The 25471-nt window shown below is 41.6% G+C and overlaps 2 non-coding genes across 2 annotated transcripts; both read right to left on the bottom strand.

Annotated features, from left to right (window-relative positions):
- Nucleotides 1-13534: 13534 nt before the first annotated feature.
- trnae-uuc (transfer RNA glutamic acid (anticodon UUC)) lies at nt 13535-13606 on the bottom strand. Its single transcript has one exon. It is a non-coding gene; the product is annotated as a tRNA-Glu (tRNA).
- Nucleotides 13607-17312: 3706 nt separating this feature from the next.
- On the bottom strand, nt 17313-17384 carry trnaa-cgc (transfer RNA alanine (anticodon CGC)). The gene has a single exon. It is a non-coding gene; the product is annotated as a tRNA-Ala (tRNA).
- Nucleotides 17385-25471: the final 8087 nt, after the last annotated feature.

The following is a 25471-nucleotide window of genomic DNA, read 5'->3' on the forward strand; positions in this document are numbered from 1 at the left end:
TGACCGTCAGCATCACTTTGAGGTTGTTCGAAACTCTTACTACATTACTGTAAGCATCACTGAGTTTCTTTGCAATTATCACTACATTACAGTTAGCATCATCTTGAGTTCATTAGCAATTCTTCCGACATCACTGTCGCAATATTTTGAGGTTCGTAGCAACTCTTACTACAATATTGTTGCATTATTTTAAGGTTCGTAGTAACTCTAACTACATTACTGTCAGCATCACTTTGAGTTTATTAGCAACTATCACTACATTACTGTTAGCATCATTTTCAGTTGTTGAGCAATTCTCACGACATCACTGTAGCATTAAATTGAGTTCATTAGCAACTCTTACTAAATGACTGTCAGCATCACTTTGAGGTTGTTCGAAACTCTTACTACATTACTTTAAGCATCACTGAGTTTCTTAGCAACTATCACTACATTACTGTTAGCATCATCTTGAGTTCATTAGCAATTCTTCCGACATCACTGTCGCAATATTTTGAGGTTCGTAGCAACTTTTACTCCATTACTGTCGCATTATTTTGAGGTTCGTAGCAACACTTACTACATGACTGTCAGCATCACTTTGAGGTTATTCGAAAGTTTCACTCCATTACTGTTAGCATCATTTTGAGTTCATTAGCAATTCTTACTACATCACTGTCGCATCATTTTGATATCAATCGCAATTCTTCTGACATCACTGTCGCATTATTTTGAGGTTCGTAGCAACTCTTAGTACAAGACTTTCAGCATCACTTTGAGGTTATTCGAAACGTTCACTCCATTACTGTTTGAATCATTTTGAGTTCATTAGCAATTCTTACTACATCACTGTCGGATCATTTTGATATCAATCGCAATGCTTCTGACATCACTGTCGCATTATATTGAGGTTCATAGCAAATCTTACTACATGACTGTCAGCATCACTTTGAGGTTATTCGAAACTCTTACTACATTACTGTTAGCATCATTTTGAGTTCATTAGCATTTCTTCCGACATCACTGTCGCAATATTTTGAGGTTCGTAGCAACTTTTACTGCATTACTCTCGCATTATTTTGATGTTCGTAGCAACTCTTACTACATGACTGTCAGCATCACTTTGAGGTTATTCGAAACACTTACTACATTACTGCAAGCATCACTGAGTTTATTAGCAACTATCACTACATTACTGTTAGCATCATTTTGAGTTCATTAGCAATTCTTCCGACATCACTGTCGAAATATTTTGAGGTTCGTAGCAACTTTTACTACATTACTGTAGCATTATTTTGAGGTTCGTAGCAACACTTACTACATGACTGTAAGCATCACTTTGAGGTTATTCGAAAGTTTCACTCCATTACTGTTAGCATCATTTTGAGTTCATTAGCAATTCTTACTACATCACTGTCGCATCATTTTGAGATCATTAGCAATTCTTCCGACATCACTGTTGCATTAAATTGAGTTCATTAGCAACTCTTACTAAATGACTGTCAGCATCACTTTGAGGTTGTTCGAAACTCTTACTACATTACTTTAAGCATCACTGAGTTTCTTTGCAACTATCACTACATTACTGTTAGCATCATCTTGAGTTCATTAGCAATTCTTCCGACATCACTGTCGCAATTTTTTGAGGTTCGTAGCAACTCTTACTACATTATTGTTGCATTATTTTAAGGTTCGTAGCAACTCTTACTACATTACTGTTAGCATCACTTTGAGTTTATTAGCAACTATCATTACATTACTGTTAGCATCATTTTGAGTTGTTGAGCAATTCTATCGACGTCACTGTCGCATTATTTTGAGGTTCGTAGCAACTCTTACTACATGACTGTCACCATCACTTTGAGGTTATTCGAAACACTTACTACATTACATTAAGCATCACCGAGTTGATTGGTAACTATCACTACATGACTGTTAGCATCATTTTGAGTTCATTAGCAATTCTTCCGACGTCACTGTCGCAATATTTTGAGGTTCGTAGCAACTTTTACGACATTACTGTCGCATTATTTTAAGGTTCGTAGCAACACTTACTACATTACTGTCAGCATCACTTTGAGGTTATTCGAAAGTTTCACTCCATTACTGTTAGCATCATTTTGAGTTCATTAGCAATTCTTACTACATCACTGTCACATAATTTTAAGGTTCGTAGCAACTCTTACTACATGACTGTCAGCATCACTTTGAGGTTGTTCGAAACACTTACTACATTACTGCAAGCATCACTGAGTTGATTAGCAACTATCACTACATTACTGTTAGCATCATTTTGAGATCATTAGCAATTCTTCGGACATCACTGTCGCACTATTTTGAGGTTCGTAGCAACTCTTGCTACATGACTGTCAGCATCGCTTTGAGGTTATTCGAAACACTTACTACATTACTGCAAGCATCACTGAGTTGATTAGCAAGTATCACTACATTACTGTTAGCATCATTTTAAGTTCAATATCAATTCTTCCGACATCAGTGTTGAAATATTTTGAGGTGATTAGCATCTTTTACTACATTACTGTCGCATTATTTTGAGGTTCGTAGCAACTTTTACTCCATTACTGTCGCATTATTTTGAGGTTCGTAGCAACTCTTAGTACATGACTGTCAGCATCACTTTGAGCTTATTCGAAATGTTCACTCCATTACTGTTAGCATCATTTTGAGTTCATTAGCAATTCTTACTAAATCATTGTCGAATCATTTTGAGATCATTAGCAATTCTTCTGACATCACTGTCACATTATTTTGAGGTTCGTAGCAACTCTTACTACATTATTGTTGCATTATTTTAAGGTTCATAGCAACTCTTACTACATTACTGTCAGCATCACTGTGAGTTTATTAGCAACTATCACTACATTACTTTTAGCATCATTTAGAGTTTATGAGCAATTCTCACAACATCACTGTAGCATCATTTTGAGATCTTTCGCAATTCTTCTGACATCACTGTCGCATTATTTTGAGGTTCGTAGCAACTCTTAGTACATGACTGTCAGCATCACTTTGAGGTTTTTCGAAACACTTACTACATTACTGTTAGCATCATGTTGAGTTCATTAGCAATTCTTACGACATCACTGTCCCATCAGTTTGAGATCATTACCAATTCTTCTGACATCACTGTCGCATTATTTTTAGGTTCAAAGCAACTCTTACTACATGACTGTCATCATCACTTTGAGGTTGTTCAAAACACTTACTACATTACTGTAAGCATCACTGAGTTTATTAGCAACTATCACTACATTACTGTTAGCATCATTTTGAGTTCATTAGCAATTCTTCCGACATCACTGTCACATTATTTTGAGGTTCGTAGCAACTCTTACTACATTATTGTTGCATTATTTTAAGGTTCGTAGCAACTCTTACTACATTACTGTCAGCATCACTTTGAGTTTATTAGCAACTATCACTACATTACTGTTAGCATCATTTTGAGTTCATTAGCATATCTGACATCACTGTCGCATTATTTTGAGGTTCGTAGCAACTTTTACTACATTACTGTAACCATCACTTTGAGGTTATTCGAAAAACTTAATACATTACTGTTAGCATCATTTTAAGTTCATTAGCAATTCTTCCGACATCACTGTCGAAATATTTTGAGGTTCGTAGCAATTTTTACTACATTACTGTCGCATTATTTTGAGGTTCGTAGCAACTCTTTCTACATGTCTGTCAGCATCACTATGAGGTTATTCGAAACGTTCACTCTATTACTGTTAGCATCATTTTGAGTTCATCAGCAATTCTTACTATATCACTGTCGAATCATTTTGAGATCTTTAGCAATTCTTCTGACATCACTGTCACATTATTTTAAAGTTCGTAGCAACTCTTGCTACATGGCTGTCAGCATCACTTTGAGGTTATTCGAAACACTTACTACATTACTGTAAGCATCACTGAGTTGATTAGCAACTATCACTACATTACTGTTGGCATCATTTTGAGATCATTAGCAATTCTTCCGACATCACTGTCGAAATATTTTGAGGTTCAAAGCAACTCTTGCTACATGACTGTCAGCATCACTTTGAGGTTATTCGAAACTTTCACTCCATTACTGTTAGCATCATTTTGAGTTCATTAGCAATTCTTACTACATCACTGTCGCATCATTTTCAGATCATTTGCAATTTTTTTGATATCACTGTCACATTATTTTGAGGTTCGTAGCAACTCTTACTACATTATTGTTGCATTATTTTAAGGTTCCTCGCAACTCTTACTACATTACTGTCAGCATCACTTTGAGTTTTTTGGCAACTATCACTACATTACTGTTAGCATCATTTTGAGTTTATTAGCAATTCTCACGACATCACTGTAGCATTGAATTGAGTTCATTAGCAACTCTTACTAAATTATCTTCAGCTTCACTTTGAGGTTGTTCGAAACTCTTACTACATTAATGTACGCATCACTGAGTTTCTTAGCAACTATCACTACATTACTGTTGGCATCATCTTGAGCTCATTAGTAATTCTTCCGACATCACTGTCGCAATATTTTGAGGTTCGTAGCAACTTTTACTACATTACTTTCGCATTATTTTGAGGTTTGAAGCAACACTTACTACATGACTGTCAGCATCACTTTGAGGTTATTCGAAAGTATCACTCCATTACTGTTAGCATCATTTTGAGTTCATTAGCAATTCTTACTAAATCACTGTCGCATCATTTTGAGATCTTTAGCAATTCTGCTGACATCACTGTCGCATTATTTTGAGGTTCGTAGCAACTCTTACTACATGACTGTCAGCATCAATTATAGGTTATTCGAAACACTTACTACATTACTGTAAGCATCACTGAGTTGATTAGCAACTATCACTACATTGTTGTTAGCATCATTTTGAGTTCATTAGCAATTCTTCCGACATCACTGTCGCAATATTTTGAGATTCGTAGCAACTTTTACTACATTACTGTCGCATTATTTTGAGGTTCGTAGCAACACTTACTACATGACTGTAAGCATCACTTTGAGGTTTTTTGAAAGTTTCACTCCATTACTGTTAGCATCATTTTGAGTTCATTAGCAATTCTTACTACATCACTGTTGCATCATTTTGAGATCATTAGCAATTCTTCTGACATCACTGTCACATTATTTTGAGGTTCGTAGCAACTCTTAGTACATGACTGTCAGCATCACTTTGAGGTTATTCGAAACGTTCACTCCATTACTGTTAGCATCATTTTGAGTTCATTAGCAATTCTTACTTTATCACTGTCGCATCATTTTGAGATCATTAGCAATTCTTCCGACATCACTATCGCATTATTTTGAGGTTCGTAGCAACTCTTACTACAGTATTGTTGCATTATTTTAAGGTTCGTAGCAACTCTTACTACATTACTGTCAGCATCACTTTGAGTTTATTAGCAACTATCACTACATCACTGTAGCATTGAATTGAGTTCATTAGCAACTCTTACTAAATGACTGTCAGCATCACTTTGAGGTTTTTCGAAACTCTTACTACATTACTGTAAGCATCACTGAGTTTCTTTGCAACTTTCACTTCATGACTGTTAGCATCATCTTGAGTTCATTAGCAATTCTTCCGACATCACTGTCGTATTTATTTTTAGGTTCGTAGCAACTTTAACTACATTTCTGTCGCATTATTTTGAGGTTCGTAGCAACTCTTACTACAAGACTGTCAGCATCACTTTGAGGTTATTCGAAACGTTCACTCCATTACTGTTAGCATCATTTTGAGTTCATGAGCAATTCTTACGACATCACTGTCGCATCATTTTGAGATCATTAGCAATTCTTCTGACATCACTGTCGCATTATTTTGAGGTTCGTAGCAACTCTTACTACAAGACTGTCAGCATCACTTTGAGGTTATTCGAAACGTTCACTCCATTACTGTTAGCATCATTTTGAGTTCATGAGCAATTCTGACTACATCACTGTCGCATCATTTTGAGATCATTAGCAATTCTTCCGACATCACTGTCGCATTATTTTGAGGTTCGTAGCAACTCTTACTACAAGACTGTCAGCATCACTTTGAGGTTATTCGAAACGTTCACTCCATTACTGTTAGCATCATTTTGAGTTCATGAGCAATTCTTACTACATCACTGTCGCATCATTTTGAGATCATTAGCAATTCTTCCGACATCACTGTCGCATTATTTTGAGGTTCGTAGCAACTCTTACTACAAGACTGTCAGCATCACTTTGAGGTTATTCGAAACGTTCACTCCATTACTGTTAGCATCATTTTGAGTTCATGAACAATTCTTACGAAATCACTTTCGCATCATTTTGAGATCTTTAGCAATTCTTCTGACATCACTGTCGCATTTATTTTTAGGTTCGTAGCAACTTTAACTACATTACTGTCGCATTATTTTGAGCTTCGTAGCAACTCTTACTACAAGACTGTCAGCATCACTTTGAGGTTATTCGAAACGTTCACTCCATTACTGTTAGCATCATTTTGAGTTCATGAGCAATTCTTACTACATCACTGTCGCATCATTTTGAGATCATTAGCAATTCTTCCGACATCACTGTCGCATTATTTTGAGGTTCGTAGCAACTCTTCCTACATGACTGTCACCATCACTTTTGAGGTTATTCGAAACACTTACTACATTACTGTAAGCATCACTGAGTTGATTAGCAACTATCACTACATTACTGTTAGCATCATTTTAAGTTCATTAGCAATTCTTCCGACATCACTGTCGCAAAATTTTGAGGTTCGTAGCGACTTTTACGACATTACTGTCGCATTATTTTGAGGTTCGTAGCAACTCTTACTACATGACTGTCAGCATCACTTAGAGGTTATTCGAAACACTTACTACATTACGGTAAGCATCACTGAGTTGATTAGCAACTATCACTACATTACTGTTAGCATCATTTTAAGTTCATTAGCAATTCCTACGACATCACTGTCGCAATATTTTGAGGGTAGTAGCAACTCTTACTACATGACTTTCAGCATCATTTGAAATTGTTCGAAACACTTACTACATTACTGTCAGCATCACTGAGTTTATTAGCAACTATCACTACATTACTGTTAGCATCATTTTGAGTTCATTAGCAATTCTGACTCCATCACTGTCACATCATTTTGAGATCATGAGCAATTCTTCTGACATCACTGTCGCATTTTTTGGAGGTTCGTAGCAACTCTTACTACATGACTGTCAGCATCACTTTGAGGTTGTTCGAAACTTTCACTTCATTACTGAAAGAATCACTGAGTTTATAGCAACTATCACTACATTACTGTTAGCATCATTTTGAGTTTATTTGCAATTTTTACTCCATCACTGTCGCATCATTTTGAGATCATTGGCAATGTTTCCAACATGACTGTCGCATTATTTTGAGGTTCGTAGGAACTTTTACTACATTACTGTCGCATTATTTTGAGGTTCGTAGCAACACTTACTACATGACTGTCAGCATCACTTTAGGTTATTTGAAAGTTTCACTCCATTACTGTTAGCATCATTTTGAGTTCATTAGCAATTCTTACTACATCACAATTGCATCATTTTGAGATCATTAGCAATTCTTCCGACATCACTGTCGCATTATTTTGAGGTTCGTAGCAACTTTTAGTACATGACTGTCAGCATCACTTTGAGGTTTTTCGAAATGTTCACTCCATTACTGTTAGCATCATTTTGAGTTCATTAGCAATTCTTACTAAATCACTGTCGCATCATTTTGAGATCATTAGCAATTCTTCCGACATCACTATCGCATTATTTTGAGGTTCGTAGCAACTCTTACTACATTATTGTTGCATTATTTTAAGGTTCGTAGCAACTCTTACTACATTACTGTCAGCATCGCTTTGAGTTTATTAGCAACTATCACTACATTACTGTTCGCATCATTTTGAGTTTATGAGCAATTCTCACGACATCACTGTAGCATTGAATTGAGTTCATTAGCAACTCTTACTAAATGACTGTCAGCATCACTTTGAGGTTGTTCGAAACTCTTACTACATTTCTGTAAGCATCACTGAGTTTCTTAGCAACTATCACTTCATGACTGTTAGCATCATCTTGAGTTCATTTGCAATTCTTCCGACATCACTGTCGTATTTATTTTTAGGTTCGGAGCAACTTTAACTACATTACTGTCGCATTATTTTGATGTTCGTAGCAACTCTTAGTACATGACTGTCAGCATCACTTTGAGTTTATTAGCAACTATCACTACATTACTGTTAGCATCATTTTGAGTTGTTGAGCAATTCTCACAACATCACTGTAGCATTAAATTGAGTTCATTAGCAATTCTTCCGACATCACTGTAGCATTATTTTGAGGGTAGTAGCAACTCTTACTACATGACTTTCAGCATCATTTGAAATTGTTCGAAACACTTACTACATTACTGTCAGCATCACTGAGTTGATTAGCAACTATCACTACATTACTGTCAGCATCACTGAGTTGATTAGCAACTATCACTACATTACTGTCAGCATCACTGAGTTTATTAGCAACTCTCACTACATTACTGTTAGCATCATTTTGAGTTCATTAGCAATTCTTACGACATCACTGTCACAATATTTTGAGGTTCGTAGCAACTTTTACTACATGACTTTCAGCATCATTTGAAATTATTCGAAACACTTACTACATTACTGTAAGCCTCACTGAGCTTATTAGCAACTATCACTACATTACTGTTAGCATCATTTTGAGTTCATTAGCAATTCTGACTCCATCACTGTCACATCATTTTGAGATCATTAGCAATTCTTCCGACATCACTGTCGCATTTTTTGGAGGTTCGTAGCAACTCTTACTACATTATTGTTGCATTATTTTAAGGTTCGTAGCAACTCTTACTACATGACTGTCAGCATCACTTTGAGGTTATTCGAAACTTTCACTTCATTACTGAAAGAATCACTGAGTTTATAGCAACTATCACGACATTACTGTTAGCATCATTTTGAGTTTATTAGCAATTCTTACTCCATCACTGTCGCATCATTTTGAGGTTCGAAGCAACTCTTACTACATCACTGTCAGCATTACTTTGAGGTTATTCGAAACTTTCACTACATTACTGTTAGCATCATTTTGAGTTCATCAGCAATTCTTCCAACATCACTGTATCATTATTTTGTAGTTAGTAGCAACTCTTACTGCATGACTGTCAGCATCACTTTGAGTTTATTAGCAACTATCACTACATTACTGTTAGCATCATTTTGAGTTCATTCGCAATTTTTACAACATCATTGTAGCATTATTTTTAGGTTATTAGCAACTCTTCCTCCATTACTTTAGCATCATTTTGAGATCATGAGCAATTCTTCCGACATCACTGTAGCATTATTTTGAGGTTTTGAGGTACCTTTGTTTGTAACCTCGTCCCCACTGATCCTGGATCTGCTCGATGTTCCTGCCTTTTAAAAGGAAGGTTTTCATCACCACTGTTGCAGGATGTGCTGCTGATGGAGAATTGTTGGGTGGAGGTTCATTGAAGGAGTTTGGTGCTGGACCTGCTCTACTAGTAAAGAGACATGACAGAACTTTGTTGTGATTTGGTGCAATACAAATAAAACTGACTTGACCAGTGTCATTTGTGGTCTTTTGTTAATTGCATGCCACATGAAATTATTGTTGGTCACTTTTCTAGCAACAGTCTCACAGCGTCAAGACAAGAACACTTCTACTTTTGATGATGACAGTTTGTTCAACACTAAACTTCATCCAGTACCATGTTGTCAAACACTGGAACCTCCACAGCACCTGAACAGGGACTTGAACCCTGGACCCTCAGATTAAAAGTCTGATGCTCTACCGTCTGAGCTCCTCAGGCTCTTTCTACAGCATTGAGACAGGAACAGAAACACCTGTGAAGGTCAAACTGATGCTTTCTTGACTTGTTCAGTCCTCCATGTTGAAGTCCACCAGGCTTTTGATTGGCTCTGATTCTCTGTGGCAAAATCCAACAAGAGGCTCCAAAAATGTCCTGAATGTCACAAGAATGCACAGGACAAGATGTTAGTTTCCTTCATGTCTGCAGTTCCTCCACTGGAAAGTAAAGTCAATGCTGCTCCTCTGCTGAAACCTGGGATCGGACCAGGGACCTTTAGATCTTCAGTCTAAGGCTCTCCCAACTGAGCTGGTTCAGTTCTGAGGGAGGGCCCTGCTTCTCTCATTTATAATCTCTTCCACTCTCACTGGACCTTAGAGAGGATTGGAGCTTCTGAAGTCCTGACACATTGAACAGTTCTCCAGGACCAAACTGAACGAACTGAAGAAGCTTCTTGGAACTCTAAACTTCTTAACTCTCCTTCTCCAAGAACTGTGCCTGGACGAAGGCCGTTTCCAGCTGTCCTTCAAGCTGACGAGGGCCAAGTTTGATGACCTGTTTGTGAGGATATCAAGAATGGACACCAACTACAGGCTCCAGGTCCGTTGACATGACTTCCCTGCCACCAGGGGAATGTCAGTGCTGACAGGCTCTCTGGACTCATTGTCATGAGAATTTGTCACATCAGTTGAATATCTTCACATACGTGAATTCATTGAAGGAGTGTGGTTCTAGACCTGCTCTACCTGTCAAGTGTCTTGAGATAACTTTTGTTGTGATGTGGCACAATATAAATAACATTGACTCTACAATAAATCGACTCTTTCCCCCAACCGTTTAAAGCAAACAGCCGTTCCCACTGATCCTGGATCTGCGCAACGTCCCTGCTTTTTAAAAGGAAAATTGTCATCATTACTTTTGCAGGATGTGCTGGCTGATGGAGAATTGTTGGCTATAAACTCACTGAACTCACTCCAAGTCAATAGTTTTGAGCAAACTCATGACTCCTGATGTTTAACTCAATTGTTTGTTAAACACAGAGATCCAGGTGTAGTTCCTCTATGTTCATCCACTAAACTAGAATAGAGTTCTCCTCTTTCCATGGTGGAACAAAGAAGGGGGAGGGTCAATAACAATATGATCTTTGGACGTTACAGCATCTAAAGACTCAAATCCATATTTCAGGATACATATTTGAGAGGGAGGAAACAGTGATGGGAGGCTGGAGGCTTGAAGGGCTTGATTTTTAGCGGCCAGTGAAGCCACCTTTTGCTGGCTGAGTGCCAGAGACTCATGGAGGCTCTTTGTGGAGGATTTCCACGAGAGTCCAGCATCGAAACTTGTTAGTTTCCTGTCAGTTGAGTCCAGGATGTCCCCTAGGTCCTTATTGGGTGATGAGGGTGCGCTGGATGGTCGGCTTCTTTTGGGAAGTGGGGTCGCCACGTTACCGGTCCTCCCCACGACGGGTCGGTGGCAGCACTCGTCTACGTTCTCCTGCAGACTTTCTGCGGTTCCTTCTTCCAGATTTTATTGATGAGGATTGTTGTGGATGAGAGAATTGAAAATTCTTACTGCAGTTTGAGGTTTTGATGATTCAAACTGTGTAGATTGGCGTTAAGAAGTTAGCTTGTTAGGATAAATTCAGGTGTGAGCCACCACACTGAATCAGGCACAGGTAGGACGTTCACCCTGACATGGAACATCAACAGCTTAACGTTGCTGCAGGACTCCAACCTGAGCAGGGACACCCCAATGGATTTCTAGTCCATCGCCTTCACCACTCGGCCACAACGACCACATTCACACACACATTTGAAGAGGATGGATATCCACAAAATGATCTTAATTTCTGTCACAAGCCCATTTGTGTGAGGTCCTATTTTCTCTTTTTCAGCATTCCTTTGTTTCCAGGTCTCTAATAAGTGCAGAATTACAAAGACAAGCAAGCTGGATCCATCCTGGGCAGGTGATATGAGCCATTGACCACTGGCCAGAGACCCTGGCACAGACGTTGGGGGTGGTGAGAGAGAGCATTTCTACAATTATATTCTACATTTATAGAATTCTACAATCCTACAATTTCATTGAGCAGACGCTTTTGTCCACAGCCACGTACGTACATCACATGTATAGAATATATATGTTCCTCTTTCATCTACTGATTAACCACAAAATGCAGTCAAATGCCAGTAAATTCTGAGTATTTATTCATTATTCATGATTATTTATTATTTTTGAATCCATTTTCACTGTCACTCTTCTGTTCATTTTCAGTTTGATTCATAAAAATGAACAAACTTTGACGTGTTTTCTTCTCTTGTGTGTCAACAACTTTGGATTGAATCTCCTGACAAACAGACCACATGACCAGGAGGAAGTGTTGTTGGTGAGTTTGGCCCCTGAGCTCAAGACAGTTGGGACCAATAAAGGACAGCTTCAAATGCAGCTGTGAAGCCTCATTGTCAGCTGGGAGGAACGACAGGTGTCTCCCTCTAGTGGCTCCTCACAGCAACACCAGCCTCATTTCATTCACATGCATCCACCACCTCACTCCCAAAGGCCAGTTGGGCCTGGACAGACAGGAGAGTTTCAAGTGTTGGACAAAGGTCTTTAAGATGTTCTTATTAATTCTATAACATCTGAGATTAAAGTCTATGGAATTACAACCAACAAGCAGCCAAACACCTGATCAGATGCTCCTTCATCAGGCTGAGAAGAATCAATCTAAACTGGGATGAAGAAAATTAACTGAGAGGAGAAACCTCCTGATTGGCTGACATGGACCCACCTGATCCATGTCAGCCTTGTTGGAGCAGAAAGAGGTGGATCAGAGGAATCAGTGGATCAAGACTCAGGTGGCAGATGAAGAATCTCTGTATTCACAATGGAGTCAGAGAAATCTTCCAACGTGAGAGAACGTGACAGACCATTTTATACTGAAGACAGGCTGTGTGTGTGTGTGTGTGTGTGTGTGTGTGTGTTTATGTGCAGACTTTTCCCTGGAACAACGTTTTTTATTTGAAGCAAGAAAGCAAGAGCCTCCAGATCAAAGTCAGAATTGATGATGATGTCATCAGGGCTTTGATAGTGTATTTATTTGTACCTAGAATTCTGTCTTTGATCTCAGGAGGACGTGAGAGAAACTCAACTTTAAAAAGTATATGAGAGCATTCAGCTTGGTTAGAAAACATTTTGACTGTTTAACAGTAGAGTTTGTTAGAAACAGTTTACAACACTCAGAATTAAATTGAAGATACAAAAACCTTCCACACTTAAATCCTGTCTCTAACTTCAAACTGGGGATGAACATTTTTATAATCAATCTGTCTCTATGTGTTGGCCCTGCCATGGACTGGTGACCTGTCCAGGATAAACCCCGCCCCTCACCTGAGGGCTGCTGGGATAGGCTCCACCCCCACGAACCATTGCAGATCATCAATAACCAAAGCTACTAAGGAGGATTACAGTTTGTCCTTGCAGCAGTCAGTGACTTAATAGAGTCTAACAAAGGGTTGAACCTGAATGAGACAGTCACCCTTCAACATGGGGCCATGGCAGAGTGAACCAAGAACACTACAATGGGGGTGAGAGTGGAGCCATGATGGATTCACAGTTCATCACCTCCACCATCATGTGGACCACCTGATCACCTCTCCCTCAACCTCTAAATAACTCATTCCCTGACCGGGAATCGAACCCGGTCCTCGGCGGTGAAAGCACCGAATCCTAGCCACTAGACCATCAGGGACCACACTGAGCTCTCCAACAACAGAGACTATAGACAATGACTCAAGAACACAGGACTCTGTGGTCTCAGCTTGAGATGCAGAGGGTCCACCAAGACCACCAGACACCTCAGCCCCCTAAAGACAGTCCACCCCCAGGATCCTGCCCCCCTCTGCTCCAACTCAGCCCTCCATTCATAACTTGACTTTCGCTACATCCAAACTGCCAAGTACCAACCTACGTCCTCCTGCTACGACCTAAACATGGCGGCACCACTCAGACACCCTAGAAGATTGGTGGGGAAGCACGACCTCTGCTGGCAGAGCACAGACACCGCAATTAGGTCGACAGCACCAACGAAAGCCCCACCTGCTGGCCTGACTGTGGTACTGCACTCCACTCTGAACAAACCTTTCACTCATTCTCTGTTATTAAGCACGTTAACGCACCTGTACAGGTGTGTTCACATTATATACATATTATATATTTATGCTTGGCCGTTTTTGATGAACTTGGGCGGGACTCTGGTGCAGGGATGAGGTCATGGAGCTGATCTGGGAGCAGTCCTGATGTTAAATGCTGTGATGAAGGACAGTGTGGAGGAAAAATGGGTCAATTTTAAATTGTCAACAGTTTAACGTTGTTGGCAGGACTCCAACCTGAGCAGGGAGACCCCAATGGATTTCTAGTCCATCGCCTTCACCACTCGGCCACAACGACCACATTCACACACATTTGTAGGAGACTGAAATTCAACAATGAAAGTTCATGTCGGCACAGTGAAATATTTTTTTGTCCTCTCTCAAAGACAAACTATTTGTGTGTGTGTGTGTGTGTGTGTGTGTGTGTGTGTGTGTGTGTGTGTGTGTGTGTGTGTGTGTGTGTCAGTGTTGTGACTGAGCAGTGAAGAAGACGACCTTCTGACTCCATTTTCTTTGTTGCTCTTCTATCAGTTCCTCAGTTTCACTCATCAAGTGAAGCAGCTTTGACAGGTTTACTTCTCTGTGTGTTCACAACTTTGGTCTTTAAACTCCTGACAAACTCACCACGTCACACATTTGGTGAATTAAAGCAACAAATAATGACATCATGATGATTCAGGTTAGGGGGGCACGGCCTGGAGGAAGAGTGGCCGTCTAGCAGAGTTGCTGGTTCAGTTCTCACTTCAGCTGGTGACCATGTTGAAGTGTCCTTGAGCAAGACACTGAGCCCCTCATTGCTCCTGATGACCAGCATCCAAGACCAACAAGCTTCTGATTGGCTCTGATTCTCTGAGGCAAAGTCCAACACAGGAAACAGAAACTCTTGAGGTTGTCTCACATTTTTTAAAGAAACTCAGCACAGGACAGTGATAGGAGGCTTGTTTCCTTGATGTGGGCTTCACCTCCACTGCTGTCCACATTTAAATGCTGGCTGATGCTGGTCCCCTGTTGAAACCTGGACCAGACCAGGGACCTTCAGACCTTCAGTCTAACGCTGTTCCAGCATTGGATGAAAGAGACTGGTGCTCTCATCTTCTTCAACATTGACTTGTTCTACCAGGACAAGAGAATCTGAGCTTGGATGTCATTTAGCAGTCAAAGGCTTGTTAAACTGGTCAACATCAGCTGGTGTTCACTCTGATGATGTAGCGATGGTCTGGATTCTTCCTTCTGGAGCACCAAGCTGCTGGGAAGAAGCCTGATGATGTCAGAGTAGTGTTCAGTGGCTCCTGCTGGGTCCATTTCTGACAAATGGGCTCCAAAGAGTTCAGCTGTTTAAAAGGCTCAGAGAAAGCAGCACCTCATGGTGGTCAGGAGACGAGGAGGCCGAGTGGTTAAGGTGATGGACTGCTGATCCATTGAGCTCTGCAGGTGTGGGTTCCAATCCCATCCTCGTCGTAGGAGACTTTGGTTTCTGCTCCTAGATTCTGGAACGACTCTGAACTGTGAGGCTTTTCAAGAGGAGATCCTGCAGCACCAGAGAGCTGCAGTTCCAGGACCCCACAGCACCACCTACTGAATTGGATGATAAAATGCAGTTCTGGGACTTTTGTTTTTTGGTGACAGCGCCACCTATCGAATTAGATGATAGCAAATTACTCCTTTCGAACTACAGTATTAAAGGTTTATTCCACCAAAATACTACTTCCTGTCCTTTAATTTCTGACAACTGTATAAAAGGATTATTCCAATTCCTCCAAAATACTTTCAAACAAGTTATAGTTTTAAAGGTTTATTCCACCAAAATACTTTCTAATTTATAGTTTTAAAGGTTCGTTCCACCAAAATACTTTCTAATTTATAGTTTTAAAGGTTCGTTCCACCAAAATACTTTCTAATTTATAGTTTTAAAGGTTCGTTCCACCAAAATACTTTCTAATTTATAGTTTTAAAGGTTCGTTCCACCAAAATACTGCTTTCTGTCCAACATCTCAGTTTTAAAGGTTCCTTCAGTTGAGGGCTCCTGGTTCTGTGTGAGGGGTTGAGGGTCGATATGGGATGATGAGGAAGATTTCATGTCCCGATGGTCCTGCTAAAGTAACTGAGAGTCATGATATCAAACAATGTCATCAAAATATGCTTGAACTCTTAAAATGGCAATAAAATCTACTGGAATCATTTTACCACAAACACTTTTATTGTGTTTTTGTGAGCATCATTTTTCAAACATTATAACATAAACTTTAAAAAGGGTCCATTCACTAACACTCTTACTTGAAGGTAGTCACTGATATCAGTAAACAGCTGATAAAGATTTGTGTTCATGTTTTAATTCTCTACTCTGACCTGTGCTGAGACACTGGACCAGAGAGGAAGACCTGCTCAGCCTCCTGCATGGACCAGTTCTGCAGCTCAGTGATGACGACGAGGGATTCAGCATTGAGTTCATTTTAAACTTTTTGGAGGAAACACCTGTAAATTAACCAGCAGTTACTGGTGATGCTTCACAGTTTCCAAGCTCAAACGGCCTCCTGCTTGTTGGACTCACAATTTCCAAAAAAGGTAGACATCAAAAGTCAAATCATGTTTTTGTTTGGTTTTGTGTTTTTGTTTTTTACTGGAGGAAAACTTCAAATTGTGATGATGTGTCTGACTTAGAAACTGAACCCCCAAAAATCAAAAAGTCTCCTTCTTCTGTGCCGTGATCTCTGAGCTGATCATGATTGATCTCATCAATAATCCTTGGCAGCCGACCAGTCACACACAGCCCCCCCACACACACACACTGAGACATGCAGCAGCTCACAGTAACTGCCTCAGTCACACAGCAGATAGACTCCTTTCTATAACAAGATAAGCAGTAGAAATGGATGGAAGTGATGATGAACTGATGAACAGGTGATTTGTCCAAAAGTCAACATCAGATTCATTTCCAATCTGTGGAAGCAGTTTCATCTTGAGGTTCCAGGTAAGAACAGCCAGCTGTGGGCTGACACACATCTCTTCAGGAGCACTTCTATGCTCCAAACTTGCCAGGTTGAATTGTGTCTGTATTCTGAGGGCAGCAGGAGGACGGAGGAGTGAGGACACACACATTTGGAACTGAGAGCAGCTGTGTGTGGGATTTCCCCAGCAAAGATAAAACCAGCTCCTTCATGCTGGCTATGAAGGCTCACAGTCACACTGACCCAGCTACAAATACTTTGATATGCAACAGACTGGTTTCTCTTCTGGTAGTTTGTTATCAACTGTTGTCACATTTAATGATCAATTTAGCTGACAAGATGAAGGCTCCAAAGGACCAGCTGGAGATGCCGGGGATTGAACCCGGGGCCTCATACATGCGAAGCATGCGCTCTACCACTGAGCTACATCCCCTCTGGTAGAGTCACTGTTTAACTGATCAAACACAAATTTTAGGGATAAAAAGGAAGTCAGCCTGTGATCTCAAAGGCTCTGTGATCTCAGGAGTTTCACTGTGATGTCAGCCCACACAACCTTAGACCACAGAGGCAAGTCAGGCTCCAGGAAGCTGAGGCTGCTCCGTTCTCAGTCCAGTCCAGAGTGAAGGTTTCCCTCTCAGAAGCTTTCCAATCCAGCCCAGATCCTCTCTGACTAGCAGGAATCTTTGACGAATAAAAAATCATTATATTGAACGTCTGCACATCCTCAGAATGAAGTAAAAGTATTTGTGTTCCTAAAATAATCTCCAGATGCTAAGATCAATTATTAACATTGATTGACAGCTCTAAACTGACCCACCATCACTATACAGTTGCAACTGAAATATTTAGAAATATTTCAAGGAAGCAGCAGGCCCTCATCCGCCCCGGTCCACTCGACTGTGTCCCCTGAGACAGATGACAGCTCACTTCTGGCAGAGGCAGTTAGGTTGAGGACCGTTGCTGATGTCATCAACTGATGTCTCCATCACCAAAGGTGACAGACAGGATGGTCATGGACATAAAACAGAGGTCGAAGAATGAGAAAGAATGGTTGTCCTGACTGAAGTTTAGCTTGAGCTTTTTAATTTGTTACTAAAGGAAGTATTGGTACAAGTAAAGGCAGGCGAACTTTCCACAAATATTCAGAATTAACTTTGACAACCAAAACATGAACCAAGACGACAAAATAGTGAACATGAAAAAGGAACCAGTCCCACCTTCTTGTGTGTTCCTGCTGAAGTAAATGTTTATGAAGATTTGTTGTGTTCTTTTTCCAAAGGTCCAGCCAGCATTGCAGGTCTCAGGAGGAGGAGCCACTTCAGCAGGATCTGTGGGACAAATCCCCCCACGGTGAGACCTGTCCAGCTCCCTGCAGCTCTGCAAGTGTTACCAACTCTTCATTCCAGCTGTTTGGTTGAATCCCATTTTTTCACCTTTGAACCTTTTGAACACTGATGAGGAGGTGAGGCTGGAGGCAAAACCACAACCTCACGTCATCTCACAGGATGAACCAAAATGCCAGACACTTCCTGTCACTGCTCCAGCACCACCTGTCTCCCCTCCATGTCTTTACCATCTGTGCAGCTTCCTGCTGTCCCTGGACCCTCACAGGTGATCGCTCCACCTGGAGCCTCACAGATGGGTTCTAACCTCCCAATACCTGCAGCCCAGCCTCGACCCACTCAGACACAGTCACCCGTTCAAGCTGGGCCTGGTACCACACTCCAGTACAGACAGAGAGAAAGAAGACACACGGGATCCTTTGAAGAAAATGCAGTAAAGACAGGAAGCCCCCATCACATTGTCAGTGTTTCAGTGACTGGCATTGTGAAGAGACTGAGACAAAGTCAGTTATGAATGGAGGGCTGAGTTGGAGCAGAGGGGGCAGGATCCTGGGGGTGGACTGTCTTTAGGGGGCTGAGGTGTCTCTGCATCTCAAGCTGAGACCACAGAGTCCTGTGTTCTTGAGTCATTGTCTATAGTCTCTGTTGTTGGAGAGCTCAGTGTGGTCCCTGATGGTCTAGTGGCTAGGATTCAGCGCTCTCACCGATGTGGCCCAGGTTTGATTCCCGGTCAGGGAATGAGTTATTTAGAGGTTGAGGGAGAGGTGATCAGGTGGTCCACATGATGGTGGAGGTGATGAACTGTGAGTCCATCATGGCTCCACTCTCACCCCCATTGTAGTGTTCTTGGTTCACTCTGCCATGGCCCTATGTTGAAGGGTTCAACATTCAGGTTCAACCCTTTGTTAGACTCTATTAAGTCACTGACTCCCAAACTCTGTAATCCTCCTTAGTAGCTTTGGATCCTCCTCAGCACAGAAAGTCCATTCACTGATGTAGGAACTGGAAAACTTAGAGCTCCAGTCCTTCGTTCCTTCCTCCACTGAGCAGAACAAACACAGAACAGAGAGCAGTTCCTCCTACAGTTCTCAGAAAGACTGAGGGCACCAAAGAAAGGAGGGAAATGCAATCAATGTTGAATTATTTTACATTTCTTATATTTGATCAAAGATAGAACTTAATAAGTGTCCATCAACCTGCAGGACAAACTCCTTCACTGTGTGTGGTTCAGAGTCCCTGGTTTGATTGCAGCTTTGACCTGAGCAGGTGTTCATCCTCATCTCAGTAACAGGGGACACTTTATCACACCAGTGGACAAACATCAGCATTCATCACCCAGCAGCTCCTCTGATCAACAGAACAAGCTGAAGTATTCTGGAGAATGAGGGCATGGATCCCTCTACCTCTCACATGCTAAGCTAGCACTCTACCATTGGAGCTAAGTCCCTGCTAATGAGCAGCAGATGATGGAGGTTGACCTTCATGCAGGGTTGAATGATCTTCACCAGTTGGAGCTTCTCTGGTTGACCAACATGTGGAATCTCTGTCAATACTCCAGTGGTGTTTAAGTGATGACAGTATGGGTTAGTGACTGGGAGTCTTGGATTGGACTAGGCTGATTGGATTCTCTAAATTGACCGTAGGTATGAATGTGAGTGTGAATGGGAGTGTGTGTGTGTGTGTGTGTGTGTGTGTGTGTGTTTGTGTGTGTGTATGTGTGCGCGTGTGTGTTTGTGTGTGTGTATGTGTGTGTGTTTGTTTTTGTGTTTGTATGCAGATTTTTGCCTGGAACAACGGATTTTATTTGAAGCAAGAGCCTCCAGATCAAAGTCAGAATTGATGATGATGTCATCAGGGGGCTTTGATAGTGTATTTATTTGTACCTAGAATTCTCTCTTTGATCTCAGGAGGACATGAAAGAAACCCAACTGAGGAAAGTAGAGGAGAACATTCAGCTTCATTAGAAACACTTGAACTGTGTTGAATTATATATATATAATTTTATATATATTTATATAATTCAACATATATTGAATCATCATATAACACACACACACATATATATATATATATATATATATATATATATATATATATATATATATATATACAATGGATGGATGGATATATATATATATATAAAAATCCTTCTGTAAATATCTTTTCTGTCTGTAAATCCTTATTTCTGTTCTCCACTCTTTATTATGCTATCTCTTGCTACCCCAGGACCAGAGTTCAATTTTCGTACCACCAACATGGAAATGTGAGTGGTTTGACAATCAAGATCCTTGAATCCTTGAATCCTTGAATCCAAACGTCTACAGAAACATAAAAACTGCAGCATCAAAAACGATAAGGAGAGTGATTTTCATTTCAATGTTTTATTCAAACGTCCCACAAAAGAAAGGAGTTTACTGTTCAGTCCACAAACAAACTCCAACTCTGCTTTCAAGAACTCATCCCCCTGTTGAAGCTCTGGTCTCCATGGCAACAAAGCGCACGCCTTCATAAAAGCTGTCAACCACTCAGGAGCCAGCCTGCATTTGTGTGTGGAAAGAGATAGAAACCCCAAAAGATGGTGCACATTAGTCTCTCTCCTCAGCTTCAGTGTTCAGACACAGCAGTGTGTGTGTGTGTGTGTGTGTGTGTGTGTGTGTGTGTGTGTGTGTGTGTGTGTGAGCAACAACTTAACACAGGAAAGGAAACCATAACACTGATCATTGAATGTACAGCCACACTTCAACTCAATGAATGCTCTGCACAGAAGAATCCAGCTTCATTCCTGGATCAACAAGTCTTCTTCCAGCGAGTCAAACTCAATAAAAAAATCAAACAAATCCAAGCAAAGGACAAGGAACTCCAGCATTTTCCCTCCCTGATGACATCCACTCAGTTTTTAAAGGTGAATGTGGTGCAGACGGTGCAGTTTGGCTGCAGGTCTTGGACAAGGCTCTGAGACGCTGGCTGCTCAACAAGAGAGAAGGGCTGGAGACCAGGAACTAGAAAGCTGAGGACTGCACTGTCCACACTCCTCTGAGACCTGCTTCCTTTCTTCAAGCGTCATCAAGACATCCCAGCCTCAGATTTTCTGATTGGAGACAATGATGACCACAAGTACAACGAAAAAAAGAGAAGACAAAACAAATGCAAAGTCCATCCAAATCCATTGATTGATTGATTGATTGATTGACTGATTGATTGCTGCAGTTCTAATGTGGAGTTTCAAACTCAGAGAACCACTGCCGTAAAACACAGAAGAGGAAGAAGAAGGATTTTTATCCATAACTGAGATAAAAATTGAAAAGTTCAAAATAACATGAAAAATGGCAAATAATGTGTTGTTGTTTGTTGCCTTCAATCATTGCAGGAACAACATGAGATGGAAAAACAAGTCTTTCATCTATTTAAAGTAGAAAGATGTCTGTAGACAACATCCACTCCAAACAGTCAAACACAAGGGTGGTGATCAAGTAGAGCCTCTACATGGAAACAAAAGCACTGACAACTTTAAAAGAGGACAGAAAGTTTATGAAAAGACAAGTTTATAAGGACATTTAAAGGTGTGTAGACGACTGTTTACACTTTAATTCAGCTGTAGAAGAAGAAGACCTTCACTGTGAAAACTCATCCTGTGTTACAGCCGCCCCTCCAGGACGGTCAGGGACCAACTTCAGTCCTGGTCCTGATACACCGGAAATCCAAGCAATCCCTCCCATAGGAACCATGTATTTGTTAAAGCAGCGCTCGCTGTGTCTGTGTAGGAGCCGGTACTGAGCGTATACTGCATGTGTACTACTACTAAAGGTACTTCACCGGAGGCTCCAGCTGATGTCACATATTTCTCCATCAGCTGGATGACATCAATGATATCAGAGACTCCACCCACTCATTTATTTTCACACATCTCAAAGACAATTCAGTGTTTGATCAGGATCAATACATCAATATAAAGATCAGTACTTGGTGCCAAGTGGATCTTTGATGGTGACCTCAGAGAAATCAGATCAGACCTCACACCCTCCTGTCCAATGGTGGCTCCATGATTTCAGCTTCATCCTGTCTCTGTCCTGCTGAGTTTTCTCCTCTCTTTGTCTCTGTTCCTGCAGTCACACTGGATAGTTCCTGTGTGAAGGGGACCAACAAAGTGGTGGTGGACGCGTTGTCCAGAGTTCCTTCAGTGTGGAAATTGATAGTGAACTGTTTTCCTGTCTCTGGTTCTCCTCTTGTCTTTTCCTAGCCTCCTACATCATTGCTTTCTGGGTGCACTGGTCAATGCGGTACCTTGGGACAAGAGATGCTGGACCACCAGAGCAGCCACTGCTTCACCTCCTGATAGGTTTACCTCATCTGTACAGAACAATGGGTGATGTACATGGTTTGAGGGGGTTTGGTTCATTATCATTTCGGCTTTTAAAAAAAATGCATTTCAGGTACTTTGGTGCCGTGACTTGCTTCTGGACCCCTTTCTTGAGGGTGTGTGTGTGTGTGTGTGTGTGTGTGGGGGGGGGGGGGGTATAAAGGTCCCGTGGCTGGTGCCTTTCATGCTGTTCCTTGTGTTGCAGCAGGTATCTGGAGGGTGGGGGGCTGTTCGTTCCTCCTAGTTGAAGCTCCTGGGCCCGGTGCTCTCTACATACAGAACCCGCCTTGCTAGCCGGGAGCCTCTCTTCCTCCTCATCCATTGTCACTTTGATTTTCAGCAGACAACATCTCTTCTTTCCACCTCCCTTACACACATGCACACATGAACCCACACCACCAACTGTACTGACGATCACATCACATTGTTGTCTGAGTTCAATTTTGGTTCATCGTTGTGTTTTTTCATGAAATAAATTCATTTTTTGGCCGTCAACCTGCGTCTCCCACTCTTGTCACGCTTCAAAGCCACGTCTTGCAAAGGTGGTTTCTTCCCAGTGTGCGTTCTCATGTGTCTTTTCAGATGTCCCTTTTCTGAGAATCTTTTACCACAAACTGAGCAGGGAAATGGTTTCTCCCCAGTATGAGTTCTCATGTGTTTTCAGATCTCCCTGAACTGAGAATCTTTTGCCACAAAGTGAGCAGGGATATGGTTTCTCCCCAGTGTGAGTTCTCGTGTCTTTTCAGATGCCCCCTTTCTGAAAATCTTGTGCCACAAACAGAGCAGGGAAATGGTTTCTCCCCAGTGTGTGTTCTCATGTGTCTATTCAGATATCCCTTTTCTGAAAACCTTCCGCCACAAACTGAGCAGGGAAATGGTTTCTCCCCAGTGTGTGTTCTCATGTGTGTTTTCAGATCTCCCTTAACTGAAAATCTTGTGCCACAAACTGAGCAGGGATATGGTTTCTCCCCTGTGTGCATTCTCATGTGTGATTCTAGATGTTCCTTAACTGAGAATCTTGTGCCACAAACTGAGCATGGGAATGGTTTCTCCCCAGTGTGCGTTCTCATGTGTCTTTTCAGATGCCCCTTTTCTGAAAATCTTGTGCCACAAACTGAGCAGGGGAATGGTTTCTCCCCAGTGTGTGTTCTCATGTGTACATCCAAACTCCTTCTGTTTCGAAAACCTTTACTGCATGTTGAGCACCTAAAAGGACGCTCATCCTCACTGACTTCAGGCTCAGCTTCAGAAGAGTCTGACATCTGGTCTTCAGTCTGGGGTTGTACAAGTGGATCTGGATCTACCTTGCTGGCTGGTTCTGGTTCTCCACTCTCTTCTCCATCAGCTTCTGTTTTCAGAGGATGAACTGGGCTGCTGCTCAGAGACTCTTCTTTCAAGTTCTCCTCAGTGAGACTCTGGTGAAGCTGTGGGAACTGAGGTTTCTCTTCGTTCCCTTCACTCTTCACAGGGACCAGAGTGAAGGGGAACGTGGTGATATCAGCCTCCTCCTGCCCTTGAAGCTGCCCTCCCTCCTCACTGATCCTGAGCTCCTCCCACTCCTCTTTAATGTGGGGGGGCTCTGGGTCCTGCAGCTCAGGGGGAACCTCTTCTTTAATCACCAGCAGCTGCTCCACATCTGCAGGACACAAACAGCAACATCAGAAATCTCTTCATTTGACTCTGAAACAGCGGAGCAACAGACAGAAACAGAACTCAACTCAATGAAAAGAGACGTCCTGCTACTGACGACCAGTCAGCAAACTGGGAACAGAAACACTGGCTTCAGATGCTTGGATCAACGTTGTGTCACCCAGGTCAAAGGTCATAGGTCCCCTCTGCTGAATGGTTTTGGTCCATTCATGATCACATCTGCTAGTCAGAATGTTCATTTCTAGAATGAGACCCTGTAGGAGAATGAGAGTTCAGTCCCTAGAACCAGAGGGAACCTGTACCGAAGCTAAACATGTCAGCCCACCTCCACTCACAGCCAGGGAGGTGCTGGCCACTGGGAGAAGTGGAATGATTCCCTAATGGCCGGTCCAGCCCAGGCCAACCGGGCAGTGGAGAAAAAAAGGTTGTTTTTAATGGGCTGATATAATTTCCAGTCTACAGGATCATCTTTTAACAAGGTAGCACCGTAGCAGCCTACAGAAGAACGACACAAGGACACCAACATGCACAGCATGCTGGGCCAGCCTGTCACACACGACTCAGTTAGCAGGAGTTAGCAACACAGTGTGAATGTCCCCTCAGCTTGGTCTTGTCTTGGTTCAGTTCAGTGGTAACATGCTTTTGATGCCTGTCAATGGGAGTGTTCTTAACATTGACCACTGACAGTGACTCACACCTCAAGTCTCCTAAAATGCTCTCGCTGGCGCGCGGCTGAGGGCCTCAGTAGTTGAACTTCCTGGACTGAATTAGGGGCCCAGCACGTCCCTGCACACCCACGTACAGTCAGCCAAGGTCCAAGATAAGAACAATCTGGGAATGACCATCCCTTCCTGGTAGATCATCAAGCCAAACACACACACACACACACACACACACACACACACACACACAGCCTGTCTTCAGTATAAAGCTGTGTTCTGTCTCGTTGGAAGACATCTCTGACTGTGTTGTTAGCAGGGCTGCTGTGAATCAAGAGGTTCTCCATCCATACCTGAGTCTCCATCACTGATTCCTCTCCTCCACCTCTTTCTGACACAACAATCCTGACAGTGACAGTCTGGGTTGGAGCTGAGCAAAGTTGGATCTGGACTCTGGATCTGGACTGAAACTGCATTAAAATGATCAACAGAGCTTCACTGGTGTCTGCAG

This window comes from Aulostomus chinensis, chromosome 1 (genome assembly GCF_037954235.1).
Source record: "Aulostomus chinensis isolate RoL2024-O1b breed Wild chromosome 1, RoL_Achi_v1.0, whole genome shotgun sequence".
In the NCBI taxonomy this organism is placed as follows: Eukaryota; Metazoa; Chordata; class Actinopteri; order Syngnathiformes; family Aulostomidae; genus Aulostomus; species Aulostomus chinensis.